This window comes from Primulina tabacum, chromosome 14 (genome assembly GCF_025594145.1).
Source record: "Primulina tabacum isolate GXHZ01 chromosome 14, ASM2559414v2, whole genome shotgun sequence".
Lineage (NCBI taxonomy): Eukaryota > Viridiplantae > Streptophyta > Magnoliopsida > Lamiales > Gesneriaceae > Primulina > Primulina tabacum.
Genome location: NC_134563.1, coordinates 11,213,638 through 11,220,045, shown reverse-complemented (window position 1 = coordinate 11,220,045; position 6,408 = coordinate 11,213,638).

Sequence of the window (6,408 nt, the reverse complement as noted above, 5' to 3'; positions counted from 1 at the left end):
TACTAAGCCCAGGGATCTGTACCGTGGCTCAGGTCTTCGCACCTCAATCAGTCCAAGTCCCAGGATACACTCCCTGGCCCAGTACTCCATACCCTGGTTATTTACTAAGCCCAGAGATATGTACCCTGGCTCGAGGCTCCGCTCCTCGACCACTCCAAGTCCTAGGATACACTCCTCGGCCCGGGGTTTCGTACCCTGGTTATTTATCAAGTCCTCAGACATTTACTAAGTATAGGGATTTATACCCGGCTCAGGGCTTAACATCCCGACTATTTATTGAAATTACCGGCTATTTTACAACACTTAGAAAAAATTCAGAGATTCAATGTTCACAAGCAGTTTATGAATAAGAAGAATATAAGGCCGGATATATTACAAGCACTATCAAATTATATGGAAGCAGAGTGTTAAAAAAGAATTTCATTGATAAAAGCCCGAAGGCTAGGATTACAAGAAAAGTGGAAAGAAAAATTAAATCCCACTATAAATCTATGGGACTCGACCCTGGCTGCTCTTCCTTTGCAGGGTCCTCCTTCTCCTCTTTAGCATCCTTGAGAAGGGATGCTATTGCTTGTTCGAAGCTGGGAAAATCTTCCCTATCCTCTGGAATGAGCCCGGCTCCTTCAAATTGCTCTCAGTTCTTATCGAAACCAGTCTTGAAGAGAGGATAGGCCCGATCTTCAATAGCCTTCTTAAAATCCATGGACTAGAGGAGAGAGGTTTGCCACTTATTCTGATCGTGCTTTGCAACAGCCAGGGCATCTTCAGTGGCCGTTCCTCGGGACATCTGTCTTTCTACCTCGTTAATCAAAGAATAAGTCCTTGATTCTAAGAACGAGATAGTCCCCTTCAGGGTCTCCTCCCGGACAAGGCCCTCAGTAACATCATCTCTAGCCTTCGCCAGATCTTCCTGAGCCACTTAGAGTTGCTGATTGGCTTTATCCAAAGCTGCGCGGAGACCGGCCATCTCTTCTTCATGAACAGATCGAGCCCGTGATAGCTCTCCTTGGAGTTGCTCTTGAAGCTCTTGCGCGGCCTGGGCTTGATGGCCTTTCATGGTGGCCACCACAGCTACCTCTTCAAAGGCCTCTATCAGCATTTGGACACCTTGTTCAAAAGGAGTTAGAAAAAAAATAGAGAAGAAGAAGAAAAGAAGATTAAAAAAAACTTGCGGATAGGAGCCGGTTTGAGCCTTCAAAAAATTTGGCGGTGGGACGGTAGTTCTTTAGATATGCTTCCTCAACAAGAAGAAGCATATTCTTGAGGCGCCGGATCCCTGTCGGAGTAGCTCCCTCCAGGAAAAAATTCACCCGTGTAGGAGGCTCCGGTTGATGGAGCTCATTGGCTTATTGATTTTGAGGAGAAGGGGTGAATGGAGTTTTTTGGGAGGTGCCATGGCTCCCTTCTTTGTTGCTCTAGGACAGAATCAGTTCCGGGCTTGTTACACCCTTTCTCTTCCTCTGCACGAGAGGAACATGATCTTCAGATTCTTCTTGGGAGCTCTCCCGAGTCGCCTCCCGATCTTGTTGGGACTCTTCCCGGACAGAATCATTTAACCGGGCCACCTCCTCCTCAGCCTTTTTCTTTTTCTCGATAGCTGCCCTCCGAGCTGCCAGCTTCTTTTCCTTGGCCGCCCATTTCCTGGCAAATTCCTCTTGCATCTCTGTATTATCTTCACAGAGAGAAAAAATTTGTCAATATGATTGCAGAATATTAAAGAACAAAATAGAAAACGAAAAAGGTCGGGGTAGGAAGTTCCCAGGGTGAGCGCTCGAGCCAGCTACTTCATCAATAACCCGGTCTATACGGTCTTCAGCCCGGGCACTCAACCCGTAGGTGACTAAGTTTTCCTCGGAAATGAGGGTGGAAAAGGATTATTTTTGTCCCTCTACCAATTCTTGGCTTCGGGTGAAAGGTTCCTCAAATTTGTAGGATCGGGAAAGAGCAGGTTGAGTAGGATGAGAAGAGAGAAAGTCGGTCAAACAAGAAAGAGGAGTCGGGAGTTGAATATAAAAATAGCATCCTTTCCATCCCTTCTGGAAGAAGGGATATCATCAAGGAATCTGGATTTAAGCAGGGAAGATAGGGAGAAGACATTATCTCCCAGCCGGCAAACGAAGAAGTAGTGAAGAATGAGAGGAGTGATAAGAAGATTGTGCATTTTGAAAAGGATATAGGCCAAAGCCATAATCCGGAAAGAATTGGGGTGGAATTGGTTGACAGGGACACCAAAAAATTTAGTGGTGTCAATATAAAAAGAAGGAATGGGGAAACGAAGACCATTCCTAACCTGGTTTCGGAAGAAAGTGGTGAAACCAGGAGGAGGGTGGTCAGCCCTGTCAGAAGGACCAAGAATTAAGATTGGGAAAGAAGAAAGGAATAGAGCCAAGATTCCGGAGTTCCTCGTCAGCTCTCGAGCGCAGTGTGCAGCTCATTGAGGAGAACCAAGGGAACTACTGTGGCCTCAGATTGGGGAGGGGAAGAGGCCCAGCTTTGCCTTTACCCTTGCCCTTTTGTAGAGCTCGAGAAGGGCCAGAAGATGAAGGTTTGGACTGTTTGGTTTTGGGTTTATTGGAAGGCTGGGTTAAAAAATGTTTTGGGGAAGGAGAAGGGGTGGAGTCGGAGCATATCGCGGTGGATTCGTAGCTAGAAGAGCCTCGCGCATTCGCTCCAGAGGTAGAGGAAGTAGAGTTCGACATTTGTAAAAAAGAAATGAAGCGGAGTCTTACGAAGTTGATGGGATGAAGGAGTTGCGAAGTACTGGTGGTTGGAATCGCCGGAGTGGAGGAGCGCCGCACGTAGGAGTAGCTTAGAAGGATTGGGAGAGTTTGAAGTTGTAAAATGGTAAATGAATGAGGTTCACCATTTTATATAGGCGAGGGTATAATGATCACAACCATTGATCTAAAGATTAATCGGATGGAAATGATGCATTTTGAAAATTGTGCGGGTAGGTGAAAAGACGTGCACAAAAATCGAGGTATGTAAAACTGATCGCATGCTTGGAAATCAAAGCGTTTCCGACCATTTAAATTCTTGGGCACATGTCATGATGACATTAGCCTTACTACCCGAGAATACTAAACGACTAAATATCCCTAAGCCCGGGAGACACGAAGCCCCAACATCTTATCTAACATCCGCGAGACATGAGGCCCCGACATCTTATCTTAAGATGGATGAACCACTACCAGACTTCTTAAACTGTCTTCCTCTTGCTTTCAAATGATCTTTCTTCTTCCCACTGCTACTATCGCCACTCTCAAAATCAACAGATGTCTCAGTGCCCTTCAGGGTCGACGGTTCAAACAACTGAGATCTCTTCAGTAGTGTTTCCATCGGTGTTACTGTATCATCCATCGGATTATTCGAGGTACTTCCCTGTTCTGGGATTCTTCGAGTAGGCATATCTGATTACCAAAAGGATTAGTAATCAAATACAACAAATCTGTTTCAGTCATCCTCTGATCATCTTACTGCTAATCAAGAATCGTTTCTGATTCATTCTCAATAACACATGTTTCCAATCAATTCAGATAATCAGGTAAACATGTATTAAAAGAAATAAGACATCGCAACATAATGCCATGCTAGCATGTAAAAGCAGGAAAGAAAAATTCAATCTACCCCGCTCACTAGCTTCTTTCTCAATTTAAAGAACCTACTGCTCTGATACCACCTACTGTGGGGACCCGGACCTAATTCGTCTTCTTAATCATTATGAGGATCATTTAATTAATCTGGGTCTAAAATTTTGTTTTTAAAATACATAAGTGCGAAACATAATGAAATCAGTCTGATATAAATATCAACAGTAAAGTACAAGTCCTGTACAATGTACATTTATTTCAAACTAATGTTCAGTCACTACATCAAGTACTGAAAACCCATCAACTCTAAGTCCGGATCTCCATGCTACTCTTGAATCTCTCATCCTCTTCTTGACCCTGATCCTGTCCCACCTGTTGTCATGCACACATACAAACACAACAACAGCCGGATAACTCCGGTTAGAAATACATTCCCAGTATAAACAATGTATGCATGCAATCATATAAACAGATATAAAAGCATGAAACAAATATCAATAACATGTATCATAATCTGAAAGACATGAATCGATATAAAACTGTAAATTAAACTCTGGACTCGTAATCTCTGAATCGACTCTTTCCTAATCTAGGGATCCCGGTCTAATTCAGACTTTGGCATTCTGTATCGAATCTCCGCAATAGAAGTCGATCCACTCCTACGCAACATCGATACACCAAAAGTCTGGTGTCTTGGCGGTTCCGCCGAAGACTTGGCAACTCAGCCAATAACAAGGCACATCAGCCCACAGACTTTGGCATTCTGTATCGAATCTCCGCAATAGAAGTCGATCCACTCCTACGCAACATCGATACACCAAAAGTCTAGTGTCTTGGCGGTTCTACGGAAGATATGGCAACTCAGCCAATAATAAGGCACATCAGCCTTTGACTAGGCACATCCTCCCATGACTCAATAAATCCTCTGCTATAAATCAATAGACTAAACATATCAATCTCATGAATTGCAAATACCAATGCAATAAAGTAAAGTATGTGGTTTTGGGAAACTCAAGTCAAACCCAACTCGAGTCGTATCTTCCCGGTTCGACATTGATTTATACCTTTCTCTTTCGATCTGACGAAGTCGGAGTCTCGAATTTGAATCTGTCAATACTCAATCTGGCAATGACTGTATTGAGGAGTACAATATCAATATACAACTCAATCATTACTGGATATAATCAGAACTCAATCAACTTCTGTTTCAACGGCATAACTGCACAATCTCAATATACCCAGCAATACAGATATCAACAGATACCAATCTCAACTCATAATCAATCAATAAACATAATCTGATACCACACTTGTATAATCTCAATCAAATCAATTCTGAAAATCATAACAACTTCATATGTTATCCGTTCTTCAATCAGATTTCGATTATACACTGATAACACTCTCAGGAACAGATAATAATAGTCATATCAAGATTCCTCTCATATCAGATTTTCAAATCATATCAAAACATAAGAAAACTTACGTCCAGTTAAAGCTCTAGTCGATAGAAACACGGTACTGAAGTCGGATTGAAATTCGGAAGGACGGATCTTTCACAAATCAAATTCTAGTACATAAAGAGAATTACACTTCCCCTGAACCTTTCTCGTTTCTCTCCGTGAGTTATGAAGGAATAGAAGGTTTTATATATATCTTTCATGGTTAAGGGGCAAGTGGCTTCATGTTCATGCTGCACGTCTCGCGCATATGCACGAGACACTCTGTCTCGGCATTTTCCTTATCTTCAGCTCGCGCATATGCGCGTCCTTGTCCGGTGCATATGCGCGAGGTTCTCTGCCATACTCGCGCATATGCGCGGGTCCTGTCGCGCATATGCGTGAAGTTCTCTGCCTACCTCGCGCATATGCGCCCGACTGGGTCGCGCATATGCGCGAGGCTCATTCCTCACACATACTTCAATTCTTCTTTCGCCTTTTCTGGTCCGATCTTTTCCGTTTATAAGCACATCACTTATCAAAAAATCATTTCAGATTACAATAACAAAATTCTCGGGCATTACATTTCTCCCCCTCTAAGATCTGATTTCGTCCCTGAAATCATAGGCAATCAAATCAGATAACGAATCAAATACAATAAGAAATGGAGAATAGAAGCTAAATAATAAGACTTACATCAGCGAAATAACTTTGGGAATTTCTGTCTCATGTCTGATTCAGTTTCCCACGTAGCTTCTTCAATGTCATGACGACTCCACTGAACTTTCACAAACGGAATAGTCTTCGTTCTGAGGTGCTTTTCTTTACGATCAAGAATCTGAATCGGCTTCTCAAAATAACTCAGAGTCGCATCCAGTTCTGCCTCGTCTGGCTGAATAATATGAGATGTATCAGGGAGATACTTCCGCAACAGAGATACATGAAAGACATCATGTATTCCAGATAGAGAAGGCGGTAAAGCGAGTCGATAGGCACAATCTCCTATCTTCTCGAGAATCTCATAAGGACCGATATATCGTGGAGACAACTTCCCTTTCTTGCCAAATCTGACAACACCTCTGAAAGGAGAAATCTTCAAAAATACTCTGTCTCCTGCCTCAAATACCAACGGTCTACGTCAAACATTGGCATATTTGGCCTATCTGTCTTGCGTTGTCTTCATTCTCTTCTGAATCAGATTCACTTTCTCAGTCATATCTCTAATCATATCAGGTCCAATATCTGGTACTTCAGATATATCATCCCAATACAGAGGGGATCTGCACTTCTTGCCGTACAACGCTTCAAATGGAGCCATCTCTATACTCGTCTGATAGCTGTTGTTGTACGAAAACTCAGAAAGTGGCAAAGAATCTTTC